The following is a 17,969-nucleotide window of genomic DNA, read 5'->3' as shown; positions in this document are numbered from 1 at the left end:
GTGATAGGAAGTGTTCTTCTTCAAACGGGGGCTGCAGCTTGGACCTCTGCTTGGTTGTAATGGCAAAGGCCTCTCTCCACCACTAAGCTGCACTTGGGACGCCTGCGTAGTTGTGATGGCAAAGGCCTCATTCTATCCTGCAGCGGTAAATGAGACCTATGCTAGGTTGTGATAGCAAAGACCTCTATCCAACCGAGAGCTGCAACTGAGACGTCTGATTTGTTGTGATATCAAAGGCCTCTCTCCACACCTAAGCTGAAGCTGTGTCTTCTGCATTTTTCTTAGGGAAATTGGTCTTCTTCACCCACTAGCTTCAGGAAAGATTTCTGAAACATTTCATGGCACGTGGTCCTCTTCACCTTGGAACAGCAGTAGGGACTTTAGTCAACTTGAATTGTAAACTGTTGTTCTTCACCCTGGAGCAGCAGCAGGGACTTCTGGTAACTTGTGATCACAAGTGTTCCTCTTCACCCTGGAGCTACAGCAGGGACTTCTGGTAACTTGTGATGGCAAGTGTTGCTCTTCACCCTGGAGCTGCAGCAGGGACTTCTGGTAACTTGTGATGGCAAGTATTGCTCTTCACCCTGGAGCGTCAGCAGGGACTTCTGGTTACTTGTCATCACAAGTGTTCCTCTTCACCCTGGAGCAGCAGCAAGGACTTCTGGCAACTTGTGATGGCAACTGTTGTTCTTCACCCTAGAGCAGCAGGAGGGACTTCTGTTACTTTTGAGGCAAGTGCTTTCTTGACACTGGAACTGCCGCTGTGATGTCCACTTATTGGTGATAGGAGTGTTCTTCTTCAACCGGGAGCTGCAGCTTGGACCTCTGCTTGGTTGTACTGGCAAAGGCCTCTCTCCACCACTAAGCTGCAGCTGTGTCTTCTGCATTTTCTTACAGGAATTGGTCTTCTTACCCAGTAGCTTCAGGAAAGATTTCTAGAAACATTTCATGGCACTTGGTCCTCTTCACCTTGGAACAGCAGCAGGGACTTTAGTCAACTTGTAATGGAAACTGTTACTTCACCAGAGCAGCAGCAGGGACTTCTGGTAACTTTGATGGCAACTGTTGTTCTTCACCCTAGAGCAGCAGGAGGGACGTCTGGTTACTTTTGAGGCAAGTGCTTTTCTTCACACTGGACCGCAGCGATGTCATTTTGGTGATAGGAAGTGTTCTTCTTCAACGGAGCTGCAGCTTGGACCTCTGCATGGTTGTGATGGCAGCTCTCTCCACCCCTGCTGCAGGTTGGGAGTCTGGTGAGTTGTGATGGCAAGGCCTCATTCTATCCTGAGCGGTATATGACCTCTGCTGGTTGTGATAGCAAGACTTGTCAACCAGGCTGCACTGAGACCTCTGATTTGTTATGATATCAAAGGCCTCTCCACCCCTAAGCTGCAGCTGTGTCTTCTGCATTTTTCTTAGCAAATTGGTCTTCTTCACCCAGTAGCTTCAGGAAGATTTCTGGTAAATTTCATGGCACGTGGTCCTCTTCACCCTGGAGCTCGGCAGGGACTTCTGGTAACTGTGATGGATGTTCCTCTTCACCTGGAGCTACAGCAGGGACTTCTGGTAACTTGGATGGCAGTATTCCTCTCTTCACCCTGGAGCTCAGCGGACTTCTGGTTACTTGTCATCACAGTGTTCCTCTTCACCCTGGAGCAGCAGCAAGGGACTTCGGCACTTGTGATGGCACTGTGTTTTCACCCTAGAGCAGCAGGAGGGACTTCTGTTCTTTGAGGCAAGTGCTTTTCTTACACTGGAACTGCCGCTGTGATGTCCACTTATTGGTGATAGGAAGTGTTCTTCTTCAACCGGGAGCTGCAGCTTGGACCTCTGCTTGGTTGTACTGGCAAAGGCCTCTCTCCACCACTAAGCTGCAGCTGTGTCTTCTGCATTTTTCTTACGGAAATTGGTCTTCTTCACCCAGTAGCTTCAGGAAAGATTTCTAGAAACATTTCATGGCACTTGGTCCTCTTCACCTTGGAACAGCAGCAGGGACTTTAGTCAACTTGTAATGGAAACTGTTATTCTTCACCCTAGAGCAGCAGCAGGGACTTCTGGTAACTTGTGATGGCAACTGTTGTTCTTCACCCTAGAGCAGCAGGAGGGACGTCTGGTTACTTTTGGAGGCAAGTGCTTTTCTTCACACTGGACCCGCAGCTGTGATGTCCACTTATTGGTGATAGGAAGTGTTCTTCTTCAAACGGGAGCTGCAGCTTGGACCTCTGCATGGTTGTGATGGCAAAGACCTCTCTCCACCCCTAAGCTGCAGTTGGGACGTCTGCGTAGTTGTGATGGCAAAGGCCTCATTCTATCCTGGAGCGGTATATGACACCTCTGCTAGGTTGTGATAGCAAAGACCTCTGTCCAACCCAGAGCTGCAACTGAGACCTCTGATTTGTTATGATATCAAAGGCCTCTCTCCACCCCTAAGCTGCAGCTGTGTCTTCTGCATTTTTCTTAGCAAATTGGTCTTCTTCACCCAGTAGCTTCAGGAAAGATTTCTAGGAAACATTTCATGCGTGGTCCCGCTGGAGGGGACTTATCAACTAATGGACTGTTATTCTTCACCCTAGAGCTAGCAGCAGGGACTTCTGGTAACTTGTGATGCCAAGTGTTCCTCTTCACCCTGGAGCTAGCAGGGACTTCGAATATTGATGGCAGGTTGTCTTCACCCTGGAACTGGCAGGACTCTGTACTTGTGATGGCAAGTGTTGCTCTTCACCCTGGAGCGTCAGCAGGGACTTCTGGTTACTTGTCATCACAAGTGTTCCTCTTCACCCTGGAGCAGCAGCATGGACTTCTGGCAACTTGTGATGGCAACTGTTGTTCTTCACCCTAGAGCAGCAGGAGGGACTTCTGGTTACTTTTGGAGGCAAGTGCTTTTCTTCACACTGGAACTGCAGCTGTGATGTCCACTTATTGGTGATAGAAGTGTTCTTCTTCAACCGGGAGCTGCAGCTTGGACCTCTGCTGGTTGTGACTGGCAAAGGCCTCTCTCCACCCTAAGCTGCAGTTGTGCTTCTGCATTGTTCTTGGCAAATGGCTCTTCTTCCTGACGGATAAGCTTCAGTGGAGAGACTTTCATAGAAACCTGATTTTCATGGACAATGGTCTCTCTTCACCTTGGAACGCAGCAGGGACTTTAGTCATTTCTGTAATGGAAACTGTGTTTCTTCACCTGCCTAGGAGTCAGGTCAGGCAGGGACTTCCTTGGTAACAGGATTAGGCAACTGTTCTGTTCTTCACCCTAGAGCAGCAGGAGGGACTCTGGTTAACTTTTAGGCAAGTGCTTTCTCTTCACCACTGGACACCGCAGCTGTGATGTCCCTGTATTGGTGATGGAAGTGTTCTTCTTCAACCGGAGCTGCAGCGGGACCTCTGCATGGTATGTGATGGCAAGGTCCTCTCTCACCCTAAGCTGCAGTTGGGACGTCTGCGTAGTTGTATGCAAGTGTCCTCATTCTATCCTGGAGCGGTAGATGCACCTCTCTGGATTGTGATGCAAGACCTCTGTTCTTCAACCCAGAGCGCAGACGGGACTCTCTGATTTGTTTATGATGTCAAAGGCCTCTCTCCACCCCTAAGCTGCAGCTGTGTGCTTCTGCATTTTGTTAGGAAATGGTCTTCTTCACCAGAGCTTCAGGAGACTCTTCTGAGCTTGATTTCTGGCAGGGCCTCTCTTCACCTTGGAAGCGCAGCTGGCTTTGCATTTCTGTAAGGAAATGGTTTCTTCACCCTAGAGCTCAGCGAAGGGACTTCTGGTAACTTTATGGCACAGTGTTCCTCTTCACCCTGGAGCTACAGCAGGGACTTTGAGTAACTATGTGGAAGTGTTTCTTCACCCTGCGGAAGCAGCAGGGACTTCTGGTAACTTGTGATGGCAAGTGTTCTCTTCACCCTGGAGCGTCAGCAGGGACTTCTGGTTACTTGTCTGCAAGTGTTCCTCTTCACCCTGGACAGCAGCATGGACTTCTGGCAACTGTTGGTGTTACTGGCGTCAGGACTGTTACTTCAGTGCTCTTCACCCTAGGAGCAGCAGGGCAGGGACTTGCAGGTTACTTTTGGAAGGCAGAGTTGTCTTTTACTTTCACACTGGACCCGCAGCTGTGATGTCCAGTTATTGGTGATATTAAGGTGTTCTTCTTCAACGGGAGCTGCAGCTTGGACCTCTGCATGGTTGTGATGGCAAAGGCCTCTCTCCACCCCTAAGCTGCAGTTGGGACGTCTGCGTGGTTGTGATGCAAAGGCCTCATTCTATCCTAGGCGGTATATGACACTTCTGCTAGGTTGATAGCAAAGACCTCTGTCCAACCCAGAGCTGCAACTGAGACCTCTGATTTGTTATGATATCAAAGGCCTCTCTCCACCCTAAGCTGCAGCTGTGCTTCTGCATTTTCTTAGCGAAATTGGTCTTCTTCACCCATTAGCTTCAGGAAAGATTTCTGGTAACATTTCATGGCACGTGGTCCTCTTCACCTTGGTGCAGCAGCAGGGACTTTAGGCAACATGTAATGTAAACTGTTGTTCTTCACCCTGGAGCAGCAGCAGGGACTTCTGGTAACTTGTGATCACAAGTGTTCCTCTTCACCCTGAGAGGGGACTCGCTGTCACAATGTCTTACGGAGACAGGGACTTCTGGTAACTTGTGATGGCAAGTGTTCCTCTTCACCCTGGACCTGCAGTAGGGACTTCTGGTAACTTGTGATGGCAAGTGTTGCTCTTCACCCTGGAGCTGCAGCAGGGACTTCTAGTTACTTGTCATCACAATTGTTCCTAATCACCCTGGAGCAGCAGCAGGACTTCTGGCAACTTGTGATGGCAACTGTTGTTCTTCACCCTAGAGCAGCAGGAGGGACTTCTCGTTACTTTTGGAGGCAAGTGCTTTTCTTCACACTGGAACTGCAGCTGTGATGTCCAGTTATTGTGATAGATGTTCTTCTTCAAAGGGAGCTGCAGCTTGGACCTCTGCTTGGTTGTGATGGCAAAGGCCTCTCTTCACCACTAAGCTGCGTAGCTGTGTCTTCTGCATTTTTCCTTAGGTGAAATTGGTTGCTTCATTTCACCGAGTAACTTCAGGAAGATTTTGAGAAACATTTCATTGGCACTGGTCTCTCTTCACCTTAGGAAGTCAGCAGGATCTTTAGAAACTTGTAATGGAAACTGTTTTCTTCTTCACCCTTGAGCAGCAGCAGGGACTTCTGGTAACTTGTGATCGAGTGTTCCTCTTCACCCTGGAGCAGCAGGGACTTCTGGTAACTATTGATGTCAAAGTGTTGCTCTTCACCCTGGAACTGCAGCAGGGACTTCTGGTAACTTGTGATGGCAAGTTTGCTCTTCACCCTGGAGCGTCAGCAGGGACTTCTGGTTACTTGTCATCAAGTGTTCCTCTTCACCCTGGAGCAGCAGCATGGACTTCTAGGCAACTTGTGATGGCAACTGTTGTTCTTCACCCTGAGCAGCAGGAGGGACTTCTGGTTACTTTTGGAGGCAAGTGCTTCTTCTTCACACTGGACCACAGCAGTGGATGTCAGTTATTGGTGATATAAGTGTTCTTCTTCAAGCTGGAGCTGCAGCTGGACCTTCTGCATGGTTGTGATGGCAAGGCTCTCACCCCTAAGGTGGCATTGGGACTGTCTGCGTGTTGTGATGGCAAAGCCTCATTCATCCTGGAGCAGGACTCAAATTGTGATGGACTGGGTTGTCACTGAGCAAAGGACCTCTGTCCACCTAGGAGCTGCAAGTCTTTGAAGGACCTCTGATTTGTTATTGATGATCAAAGGCCTCTCTCCAACCTAAGTGCAGCTGTGTCTTCTGCTATTTTGCTTAGCAAATGGTCCTTCTTCCACCCTAAGGTCAGCTTCAGGACGATTTCTGGTACATTTCATGGCAAGTGGTCCTCTTCACCTTGGTGCAGCAGCAGGGACTTCTAGAGGCATGTGATGAAACTGTTCTTCACCCTGGGCACAGCAGGACTTCTGATGTAACTGATATAAGTTCCTCTTCCCCTGGAGCAGCAGCAGGGACTTCTGGTAACTTTGATCTACAAAGTGTTCGTTCTTCACCCTGGAGCTACAGCAGGGACTTCTGGTAACTTGTGATGGCAAGTGTTCCTCTTCACCCTGGACCTGCAGTAGGGACTTCTGGTAACTTGTGATGGCAAGTGTTGCTCTTCACCCTGGAGCTGCAGCAGGGACTTCTAGTTACTTGTCATCACAATTGTTCCTAATCACCCTGGAGCAGCAGCAGGGACTTCTGGCAACTTGGATGGCAACTGTTCTTCTTCACCCTAGAGCAGCAGGGATTGGTACTTTGTCAGTTGTTACTTTTGGAGGCAGGAATTCGTTTTGTGCAGTTTTTCACACTGGACCGCAGCTGTGATGTCCAGTTATTGTGATAGTAAGTGTTCTTCTTCAAACGGGAGCTGCAGCTTGGACCTCTGCTTGGTTGTGATGGCAAAGGCCTCTCTCGACCCCTAAGCTGCAGTTGGGACGTCTGCGTAGTTGTGATGGCAAAGGCCTCATTCTTTCCTGGAGCGGTAAATGAGACCTATGCTAGGTTGTGATAGCAAAGACCTCTGTCCAACCCAGAGCTGCAACTGAGACCTCTGATTTGTTGTGATATCAAAGGCCTCTCTCCACCACTAATCTGCAGCTATGTCTTCTGCATTTTTCTTAGGGAAATTGGTCTTCTTCACCCAGTATCTTCAGGAAAGATTTCTGGCAACATTTCATGGCACTTGGACCTCTTCACCTTGGAGCAACAGCAGGGACTTTAGTCAACTTGTAATGGAAACTGTTATTCTTCACCCTAGAGGAGCAGCAGGGACTTCTGGTAATTTGTGATCACAAGTGTTCCTCTTCACCCTGGAGCTACAGCAGGGACTTCTGGTAACTTGTGATCACAAGTGTTCCTCTTCACCCTGGAGCTACAGCAGGGACTTCTGGTAACTTGTGATGGCAAGTGTTCCTCTTCACCTTGGAGCAGCAGCATGTACATCAGGCAACTTGTAATGGCAACTGTTGTTCTTCACCCTGGAGCAGCAGCAGGGACTTCTGGGTACTTGTGGTCACAAGTGTTCCTCTTCACGCTGGAGCTACAGCAGGGACTTCTGGGTACTTGTGATCACAAGTGTTCCTCTTTACGCTGGAGCTACAGCAGGGACTTCTGGTAACTTGTAATGGCAACTGTTGCTCTTCACCCTGGAGCGTCAGCAGGAACTTCTGTTTACTTGTCGCCACAAGTGTTCTTCACCCTGGAGCAGCCGCAGGGACTTCTGGCAAATTGTGATGGGAACTGGTGTTCTTCACCCTAGAGCAGGAGGAGGGACTTCTGGTTACTTGTGGAGGCAAGTTCTTTTCTTCACACTGGACCTGCAGATGTAATGTTCAGTTATTGGTGATAGGAAGTGTTCATCTTCAAGCGGGAGGTGCAGCTTGTACTTCTGCTTGGTTGTGATGGCAAAGGCCTCTTTCCACCCCTAAGGTGCAGTTGGGACGTCTGCGTAGTTGTGATGGCAAAGGCCTCACTCTATCTTGTAGCGGTACATGAGACCTCTGCTAGGGTGTGATAGCAAAGACCTCTGTCCAACCCAGAGCTACAACTGAGACCTCTGATTTGTTGCGATATCAAAGGCCTCTCTCCTCCCCTAAGTTGCAGCTGTGTCTTCTGCATTTTTCTTAGCGAAATTGGTCTTCTTCACCCACAAGCTTCAGGAAAGATTTCTGGTAACATTTCATAGCACTTGGTCCTCTTCACCTTGGAGCAGCAGCAGGGACTTTAGGCAACTTGTAATGGAAACTGTTGTTCTTCACCCTGGAGCAGCAGCAGGGACTTCTGGTAACTTTTGATCACAAGTGTTCCTCTTCACCCTGGAGCTACAGCAGGGACTTCTGGTAACTTAGGATCACAAGTGTTCCTCTTCACCCTAGAGCTACAGCAGGGACTTCTGGTTACTTGTGATGACAAGTGTTCGTCTTCACCCTGGAGCTGCAGCAGGAAATTCTGGTTATTTGTGGTGACAAGTTTTTTTGTCACACTGGACATGCAGCTGGGACGTCTAATTATTGCTGATAGGAAGTGTTCTTCTTCAAACAGGAGCTGCAGCTTGGACTTCTGCTTAGTTGTGATGGCAAAGGCCTCTCTCCATCTGGGAGCTGCAGCTGAGACAGCTTCTTGGTTGTGATGGCAAAGGTGTCTCTACATCCTAGAACTACAGCTGAGACCTCTGCTTTCTTCTGATGGCAAAGGCCTCTCTCCACCCCGGAGCTGTAGCTGAGACCTCTGCTTTGTTTTGATAGAAAAGGCCTGTCTCCACCCCTAATCTGAAGCTGCGTCCTCTGCATTTTTCTTGGGGTAATTGGTCATCTTCACCCAGTAGCTACAGGAAAGATTTCTGGTAACTTTTGATGGCAAATGTTCGTATTCACCATGGAGCTGCAGCAGGGACTTCTGGCAAATTGTGATGGCAAGTGTTGCTCTTCACCCTGGAGCTGCAACAGGGACTTCTGGTAACTTGTAATGGCAAGTGTTGCTCTTCACCCTGGAGCAGCAACAGGGACTTCTGGCACCTTGTGATGGCAACTGTTGTACTTCACCCTAGAGCAGCAGGAGGGACTTCTGGTTACTTTTGGAGGAAAGTCCTTTTCTTCACACTGGAGCTGCAGCTGTGAAGTCCACTTATTGGTGATAGGAAGTGTTCTTCTTCAAGCGGGAGCTGCAGCTTGGACCTCTGCTTGGTTGTAATAGCAAAGGCCGCTCTCCACCACTAAGCTGCAGTTGTGACGCCTGCGTAGTTGTGGTTGGCAAAGGCCTCGTTCTATCCTGGAGCGGTAAATGAGACCTATGCTAGGTTGTGATAGCAAAGACCTCTGTCCAACCCAGAGCTGCAACTGAGACGTCTGATTTGTTGTGATATCAAAGGCCTCTCTCCACCCCTAAGCTGCAGCTGTGTCTTCTGCATTTTTCTTAGGGAAATTGGTCTTCTTCACCCAGTAGCTTCAGGAAAGATTTCTGGTAACATTTCATGGCACGTGGTCTCTTCACCTTGGAACAGCAGTAGGGACTTTAGTCAACTTGTAATGGAAACTGTTATTCTACACCCTAGAGCAGCATCAGGGACTTCTGGTAACTTGTGATGGCAAGTGTTGCTCTTCACGCTGGAGCTGCAGCAGGGACTTCTGGTAACTTGTGATGGCAAGTGTTGCTCTTCACCCTGGAGCTGCAGCAGGGACTTCTGGTAACTTGTGATGGCAAGTGTTGCTCTTCACCCTGGAGCTGCAGCAGGGACTTCTGGTAACTTGTGATGGCAAGTGTTGCTCTTCACCCTGGAGCTGCAGCAGGGACTTCTGGTAACTTGTGATGGCAAGTGTTCCTCTTCACCTTGGAGCAGCAGCAGGGACTTCAGGCAACTTGTAATGGCAACTGTTGTTCTTCACCCTGGAGCAGCACCAGGGACTTCAGGTTACTTATGGTCACAGATGTTCCTCTTCAACCTGGAACTACAGCAGGGACTTCTGGTAACTTGTGATGGCAAGTGTTCCTCTTCACCCTGGAGCTGCAGCAGGGACTTCAGGCAACTTGTAATGGCAACTGTTGTTCTTCACCCTAGAGCAGCAGCAGGGACTTCTGGTAACTTGTGATCACAAGTGTTCCTCTTCACCCTGGAGCTACAGCAGGGACTTCTGGTAACTTTTGATGGCAAGTGTTCCTCTTCACCTTGGAGCAGCGCAGGTACATCAAGGCAACTTGAATGGCAAGCTGTTGTTTCTTCACCCTGGAGCAGCAGCAGGGACTTCTGGGTACTTGTGGTCACAAGTGTTCCTCTTCACCCTGGAGCAGCAGCAGGGGCTTCTGGTAACTTGTGATCACAAGTGTTCCTCTTCACCCTGGAGCTACAGCAGGGACTTCTGGTAACTTGTAATGGCAACTGTTGTTCTTCACCCTGGAGCAGCAGCAGGGACTTCTGGTAACTTGTGACGCCAAGTGTTCCTCTTCCCCTTAGAGCAGCAGCAGGTACATCAGGCAACTTGTAATGGCAAATCTTGTTCTTCACCCTGGAGCAGCAGCAGGGACTTCTGGGTACTTGTGGTCACAAGTGTTCCTCTTCACCCTGGAGCTACAGCAGGGGCTTCTGGGTACTTGTGGTCACAAGTGTTCCTCTTCACCCTGGAGCGTCAGCAGGAACTTCTGTTTACTTGTCGCCACAAGTGTTCTTCACCCTGGAGCAGCCGCAGGGACTTCTGGCAAATTGTGATGGCAACTGTTATTCTTCACCCTAGAGCAGCAGCAGGGACTTCTGGTAACTTGTGATCGCAAGTGTTCCTCTTCACCCTGGAGCTACAGCAGGGACTTCTGGTAACTTGTGATGGCAAGTGTTGCTCTTCACCCTGGAGCTGCAGCAGGGACTTCTGGTAACTTGTGATGGCAAGTATTCCTCTTCACCCTGGAGCGTCAGCAGGGACTTCTGGTTACTTGACATCACAAGTGTTCCTCTTCACCCTGGAGCAGCAGCAGGGACTTCTGGCAACTTGTGATGGCAACTGTTGTTCTTCACCCTAGAGCAGCAGGAGGGACTTCTGGTTACTTTTGGAGGCAAGTGCTTTTCTTCACACTGGACCCGCAGCTGTGATGTCCAGTTATTGGTGATAGTAAGTGTTCTTCTTCAAACGGGAGCTGCAGCTTGGACCTCTGCTTGGTTGTGATGGCAAAGGCCTCTCTCCACCCCTAAGCTGCAGTTGTGACGTCTGCGTAGTTGTGATGGCAAAGGCCTCGTTCTATCCTGGAGCGGTATATGAGACCTCTGCTAGGGTGTGATAGCAAAGACCTCTGTCCAACCCAGAGCTGCAACTGAGACCTCTGATTTGTTATGATATCAAAGGCCTCTCTCCACCCCTAAGCTGCAGCTGTGTCTTCTGCATTTTTCTTAGCGAAATTGGTCTTCTTCACCCACTAGCTTCAGGAAAGATTTCTGGTAACATTTCATAGCACTTGGTCCTCTTCACCTTGGAGCAGCAGCAGGGACTTTAGGCAACTTGTAATGGAAACTGTTGTTCTTCACCCTGGAGCAGCAGCAGGGACATCTGGTAACTTGTGATCACAAGTGTTCCTCTTCACCCTGGATCTACAGCAGGGACTTCTGGTAACTTGTGATGGCAAGTGTTCGTCTTCACCTTGGAACAGCAGCAGGTACATCAGGCAACGTGTAATGGCAACTGTTGTTCTTCACCCTGGAGTAGCAGCAGGGACTTCTGGGTACTTGTGGTCACAAGTGTTCCTCTTCACCCTGGAGCAGCAGCAGGGGCTTCTGGTAACTTGTGATCACAAGTGTTCCTCTTCACCCTGGAGCTCACAGGCTTATGTGGGTCTTCCTGAGGCTAGACTTCTGTATGATGGCAAGTGTTGCTCTTCACCCGGGAGCTGCAGCAGGAGCTTCTGGTAACTTTTGATGGCAAGTGTTGCTCTTCACCCTGGAGTTGCAGCAGGGACTTTAGTCAACTTGTAATGGAAACTGTTATTCTTCACCCTAGAGGAGCAGCAGGGACTTCTGGTAACTTGTAATGGCAACTGTTGTTCTTCACCCTGGAGCAGCAGCAGGGACTTCTGGTACTTGTGACACCAAGTGTTCCTCTTCCCTGCTAGAGCTAGCAGCAGGTTACTATCAGGCAGCTTGTATGGCAAATTTGTTCTTCACCCTGGAGCAGCAGGGGACTTCTGGGTCTTTGGTGCAAAGTGTTCCTCTTCACCCTGGAGCTCAGCAGGGGCTTCTGGGTAACTTGTGGTCAAGTGTTCCTCTTCACCCTGGAGCTCAGCAGGAACTTCTGTTTACTTGTCGCCACAAGTGTTCTTCACCTGGAGCAGCAGGGACTTCTGGAAATTGTAATGGCAATGTTGTTCTTCACCCTAGAGAGCAGAGGGACTTCTGTAACTTGTGATGCAAGTGTTCCTCTTCACCCTGGAGCTCAGCAGGGATTGGTAGCTTGTGATGGCAAGTGTTGCTCTTCACCCTGGAGCTGCAGCAGGGACTTCTGCAATTTGTGATGAGCAATGGTCCTCTTCACCCTGAGGCGTCAGCAGGGACTTCCTGGTTACTTGCATAGCAAGTGTTCCTCTTCACCTGGAGCAGCAGGGACTTTGGCAACTTGTGATGGCAACTGTTGTTCTTCACCCTAGAGCAGCAGGAGGGACTTCTGTTACTTTTGGTGGCAAGTGCTTTCTCTTCACCCTGGACTCAGCTGTGAGCTCCAGTTATTGGTGATAGAAGTGTTCTTCTTCAACGGAGCTGCAGCTTGGACTCTGTGGTGTGATGGCAAAGGCCTCTTCACCCCTGAAGCTGCAGTTGGGACTCTCCGTAGTTGTGATGGCAAAGGTCCTCGTTCTATCTTGGGCGTATATGAGACTCGCTGGGCTGTGATAGCAAATGACCTCTTCACCCTGAGCTCAGCGGAGACCTCTGTATTGTTAGATATTAAGGTTCCTCTCTCACCTAAGCTGCAGCTGTGTCTTCTAGCATTTATTCTTTAGCAAGAAAGCTGGTTTCTTCACCCTGGTTCAGGAAGATTTCTGGTAACATTGTCATAACTTGGTCCTCTTCACCTTGGAGGCAGCAGGGACTTCAGGCAACTTGTAATGGAAACTGTTGTTCTTCACCCTGGAGCAACAGAGGGACATCTGGTAACTTAGTGACTACAAGTGTTCTCTCTTCACCCTGGATCTACAGCAGGGACTTCTGGTAACTTGTGATGGCAAGTGTTGTCTTCACCTTGGAAGCAGCAGGGTACATCTAGGCAACTGTAATGGAACTGTTTTCTTCACCCTGGAGAGCAGCAGGGACTTCTGAGTACTTGTGGTCTAAGTGTTCCTCTTCACCCTGGAGCAGCAGCAGGGCTTCTGGTAACTTGTGATCACAAGTGTTCCTCTTCACCCTGGAGCTAGCACAGGGATTCTGGTAACTTAGTGCAAGTGTTGCTTCTTCACCCTGAGAGCTGCAGTCAGGGGCTTACCTAGAGTGACTTTGATGGCAAGTGTTGCTCTTCACCCTGGAGTTGCAGCAGGGACTTTAGTCAACTTGTAATGGAAACTGTTATTCTTCACCCTAGAGGAGCAGCAGGGACTTCTGGTAACTTGTAATGGCAACTGTTGTTCTTCACCCTGGAGCAGCAGCAGGGACTTCTGGTAACTTGTGACGCCAAGTGTTCCTCTTCCCCTTAGAGCAGCAGCAGGTACATCAGGCAACTTGTATGGCAAATCTTGTTCTTCACCCTGGAGCAGCCAGAGGGACTTCTGTACTTCTGGTCCAATGTGTTCCTCTTCACCCTGGAGCTCAGCAGGGCTTCTGGTTACTTGAGTCCAAGTGTTCCTCTTCACCCTGGAGCGTCAGCGGAACTTCTGCGTTTACTTTCGCCACAAGTGTTCTTCACCCTGGAGCAGCCAGTGGACTTCTGCAAATTGTGATGGCAAGCTGTTTTCTTCACCCTGGACGCAGCATAGGGACTTCTGTAATTGGTGATCGAAGTGTTCCTCTTCAACCCTGGAGCCTGCAGGGAACTCTGTTGGACTTGTGATGGCAAGTTGCCTCTTCACCCCTGGAGCTGCAGCGGGACTTCTGGTACTTGTGATGGCAAGTTTCCTCTTCACCCTGGAGCGTCGAGAGAGACTTCTGGTTACTTGACATCAGCAAGTGTTCCTCTTCACCCTGGAGCAGCAGGGACTTCTGGCACTTGTGATGGCAAGCTGTTTCTTCACCCTAGAGCAGCAGGAGGACTTCTCGTAGCTTTTTGAGGCAAGTGCTTTTCTTCACATGGACCCAGTCAGGTCTGGTAGCCAGTTATTGGTGATATAAGTGTTCTTCTTCAACAGGAGCTGCAGCTTGGACCTCTGCTTGCGTTGTGATGGCAAAGGCCTCTTCCCGCCTAAGCTGCAGTTGTGACGTCTCTGGTATTGTGATGGCAAGGCCTCTTCTATCCTGGAGCGTATAGAGGGACTCTGCTAGGAATTGTGAGCAAAGACCTCTGTCACCTAGTGCAACGGGACCTCTGATTATGTTAGATGTCAAAGGCCTTCTCTCACCCTGAAGCTGCAGCTGTGTCTTCTGATTTGTCTTAGCAAGTGGTCTTCTTCACCCCTGAGCTTCAGGAAAGATTTCTGGTAACATTTCACAGCACTTGGTCCTCTTCACCTGGAGCAGCAGCAGGACTTTAGGCAACTTGTAATGGAAACTGTTGTTCTTCACCCTGGAGCAGCAGAGGGACATCTGGTAACTTGTGATCAAGTGTTCCTCTTCACCCTGGATCCTCAGCAGGACTTCTGGTAACTTGTGATGGCAAGTGTTCTCTTCACCTTGGAACAGCGCAGGGTACATCGGGCACGTGTAATGGCAACTGTTGTTCTTCACCCTAGCATGCAGAGGGACTTCTGGTACTTGTGGTCAAAGGTGTTTCCTCTTCACCCTGGAGCGAGCTAGTAGGGGAGTCTTCCTCAGGTAACTTGTGATCATTTGGTGTGTTCAGCCTCTTCACCCCTGGAGCTGCAGTGGACTTCTGAGTATACTTGCAATGGCAACTGTTGTTCTTCACCCTGGGCAGAGCAGGACTTTCTGGGTACTTGGATCTATGAGTGTTCCTCTTCACCCTGGAGCTGCAGCAGGACTTCTGTTACTTGTTGCCACAATGTGTTCTTCACCCCTGGAGCAGCCGCAGGGACTTTGGAAATTGTGATGGCAACTGGTGTTCTTCACCCTGAGCAGCAGGAGGGACTTCTGGTTACTTTGGTGGCAAGTGCTTTTCTTCAGCGGGATCTGGACCTGCAGCTGTGATGTCCACTTCACCTGGAGTAGGAGGGTTCTTACTTGCAACAGGTGCTCTGCACGCTGGAGCCTCTGGCTTGGACTTGTGATGGCAAGTGCCTCTCTCACCCCTAAGCTGCATTTAGGACGTTCAGTGGTTGTGATGCAGCAAAGGCTCTCGTTCTATCCTGGAGCGTTATGGGACTTCTGCTAGGGGATGTGATAGCAAAGGACTCTGTCTACCCAGAGCTGTCAACTGGACCTCTGATTTGTTGTGATATCAAAGGCCTCTCTCCACCCCTAAGCTGCAGCTGTGCTTCTGCATTGTTCTTAGGAAATTGGTCTTCTTCACCCACTAAGCTTCAGTGAAAGTTTCTGAAGTACTGTTCATGGTACGTGGTCCTCTTCACTTGCGGCAGCAGCAAGGACATTAGTCAACTTGTAATGGAGAGACCTGTTTCTTCACCCTCACAGCTAGCAGGGACTTCTGAGTTACTTGCTGATGGCTTTCATTCTTCCACCCTCAGAGAGCAGCAGGGACTTTCTGGACTTGGGTCACAGGCACGTGTTGCTCTTCACCCTGTAGCTGCAGCAGGGACTTCTGGTAACGACGGCAAGTAATTTCTCTTCACCCTGGAGCGCAGCAGGGACTTGGTTACTGATCACAAGTGTTCCTCTTCACCCTGGAGCAGCAGCAGGGACTTCTGGCAACTTGTGATGGCAATGTTGTTCTTCACCCTAAGCAGCAGGAGGGACTTCACTGTACTTTTGAGGCAAGTGTTTTTCTTCACCACTGGACGCAGCTGTGATGTCTGGTTATTGGTGATAGTAAGTGTTCTTCTTCAAACGGAGCTGCAGCTTGGACTTCTGCTGTTGTGATGGCAAGGTTCTCTCTCCACCCTAAGCTGCAGTGGACTCTCGTAGTTGTGATGGCAAAGGCTGTTCTATCTTGGAGCGGATGAAGGACCTCTGCTGGGTGTGATGGCAAAGGACCTCTGTCACCCTAGAGCTGCAACGGGACCTCTGTTTCTTGTGATATCAAGGCCTTCTTCCACCCTGAAGCTGCAGCTGTGCTTCTGCATTTGTCTTAGCGAAATTGGTCTTCTTCACCCACTAGCTTCAGGAGAGATTTCTGTGTAACATTTCATAGCCTTGATCCTCTTCACCTGGAGCAGCAGTGGGACTTTAGGCACTTGTATGGAAAGCTGTTGTTCTTCACGCGTGGCATGCAGCGGGACATCTGCTAACTTGTGATCAAAGTGTTCCTCTTCACCCTGGAGCTCAGCAGGGACTTGCTGTACTTGTGATGGCAAGCTGTTTGTTCACTTGGAGACAGCAGCAGGTACATCAGGCATGACGTGTAATGGCAACTGTTGTTCTTCACCCTGCAGTGCACAGGGACTCTGGTCTGTGTACAAGTGTTCCTCTTCACCACTGGAGCAGTCAGTAGGGGCTTCTAGGTAGCTTCGTGATCATGCACGTGTTCCTCTTCACCCTGGAGCTCAGCAGGGACTTTCTGGTAACTTGTAATGGCAACTGTTGTTTCTTCACCCTGGAGCAGCAGCGGGACTTCTGGGTACTTGTGGTCACAAGTGTTCCTCTTCACCCTGGAGCCTCAGCGGAACTTCTGGTTACTTGTCATACAAGTGTTCTTCACCCTGGAGCAGCCGCGGGACTTCTGGCAAATTGTGATGAACTGGTGTTCTTCGCCCTAGACAGGAGGAGGGACTTCTGGTTGCTTAGCAAGTTCTTTTCTTCACACTGGACCTGCAGCTGTGATGTTCAGTTATTGGTGATAGGAAGTGTTCTTCTTCAAGCGGGAGGTGCAGCTTGTACTTCTGCTTGGTTGTGATGGAGGCCTCTCTCCACCCCTAAGCTGCAGTTGGGACGTCTGCGTAGTTGTGATGGCAAAGGCCTCGTTCTATCTTGGAGCGGTATATGAGACCTCTGCTAGGGTGTGATAGCAAAGACCTCTGTCCAACCCAGCGCTGCAACAGAGACCTCTGATTTGTTGTGATATCAAAGGCCTCTCTCCACCCCTAAGCTGCAGCTGTGTCTTCTGCATTTTTCTTAGCAAAATTGGTCTTCTTCACCTACTAGCTTCAAGAAAGATTTCTGGCAACATTTCATGGCACGTGGTCCTCTTCACCTTGTAGCAGCAGCAGGGACTTTAGTCAACTTGTAATGGAAACTGTTATTCTTCACCCTGGAGCAGCAGCAGGGACTTCTGGTACTTGTGGTCACAAGTGTTCCTCTTCACCCTGGAGCTACAGCAGGGACTTCTGGTAACTTGTAATGGCAACTGTTGTTCTTCACCCTGGAGCAGCAGCAGGGACTTCTGGGTACTTGTGGTCACAAGTGTTCCTCTTCACCCTGGAGCCTCAGCAGGAACTTCTGGTTACTTGTCACCACAAGTGTTCTTCACCCTGGAGCAGCCGCAGGGACTTGTGGCAAATTGTGATGGCAACTGGTGTTCTTCACCCTAGAGCAGGAGGAGGGACTTCTGGTTACTTGTGGAGGCAAGTTCTTTTCTTCACATTGGACCTGCAGCTGTGATGTTCAGTTATTGGTGATAGGAAGTGTTCTTCTTCAAACGGGAGGTACAGCTTGTACTTCTGCTTGGTTTTGATGGCAAAGGCCTCTTTCCAACCCTAAGTTCCATTTGGGACGTCTGCGTAGTTGTGATGGCAAAGGCCTCGTTCTGTCCAGGAGCGGTATATGAGACCTCTGCTAGGGTGTGATAGCAGAGACCTCTGTCCAACCCAGCGCTGCAACTGAGACCTCTGATTTGTTGTGATATCAAAGGCCTCTCTCCACCCCTAAGCTGCAGCTGTGTCTTCTGCATTTTTCTTAGGGAAATTGGTCTTCTTCACCCACTAGCTTCAGTAAAGATTTCTGGTAACATTTCATAGCACCTGGTCCTCTTCACCTTGGAGCAGCAGCAAGGACTATAGTCAACTTGTAATGGCAACTGTTATTCTTCACCCTACAGCAGCAGCAGGGACTTCTGGCAACTTGTGATGGCAACTGTTATTCTTCACCCTACAGCAGCAGCAGGGACTTCTGGTAACTTGTGAGCGCAAGTGTTCCTCTTCACCCTGGAGCTACAGCAGGGACTTCTGGTAACTTGTGATGGCAAGTGTTGCTCTTCACCCTGGAGCTGCAGCAGGGACTTCTGGGAACTTGTGAT

At 49.7% G+C, this 17,969-nt stretch overlaps 2 long non-coding RNA genes across 9 annotated transcripts in view; both read right to left on the bottom strand.

Annotated features, from left to right (window-relative positions):
* Positions 1-17,969, bottom strand: part of LOC100920507 — a 61,577-nt gene that overhangs the window by 19,130 nt on the left and 24,478 nt on the right. For 5 of the 8 annotated variants that reach the window (XR_004230524.1, XR_004230521.1, XR_004230518.1 and 2 more), the window contains exons 5-7: positions 10,329-11,337; positions 7,868-9,714; positions 6,435-6,974 (exon numbers count right to left, since the gene is read on the bottom strand). This is a non-coding gene — a long non-coding RNA (uncharacterized LOC100920507). Of the gene's footprint in view, positions 1-6,434; positions 6,975-7,867; positions 9,715-10,328; positions 11,344-17,969 lie in introns of all 8 variants that reach the window. The other 3 variants (XR_004230522.1, XR_004230525.1, XR_004230523.1) reach the window with 3 other exon arrangements.
* On the bottom strand, positions 4,292-6,264 carry LOC116420229. Its single transcript, XR_004230527.1, has 2 exons — positions 6,063-6,264; positions 4,292-4,476 (listed from the first exon to the last, which is right to left on the bottom strand). It is a non-coding gene; the product is annotated as an uncharacterized LOC116420229 (long non-coding RNA).

The sequence above is a fragment of the Sarcophilus harrisii genome, chromosome X (assembly GCF_902635505.1).
Source record: "Sarcophilus harrisii chromosome X, mSarHar1.11, whole genome shotgun sequence".
Classification (NCBI taxonomy): domain Eukaryota; kingdom Metazoa; phylum Chordata; class Mammalia; order Dasyuromorphia; family Dasyuridae; genus Sarcophilus; species Sarcophilus harrisii.
Note: the sequence above shows the minus strand (reverse complement) of the source record. Positions and strands in the feature narration are given on the sequence as shown.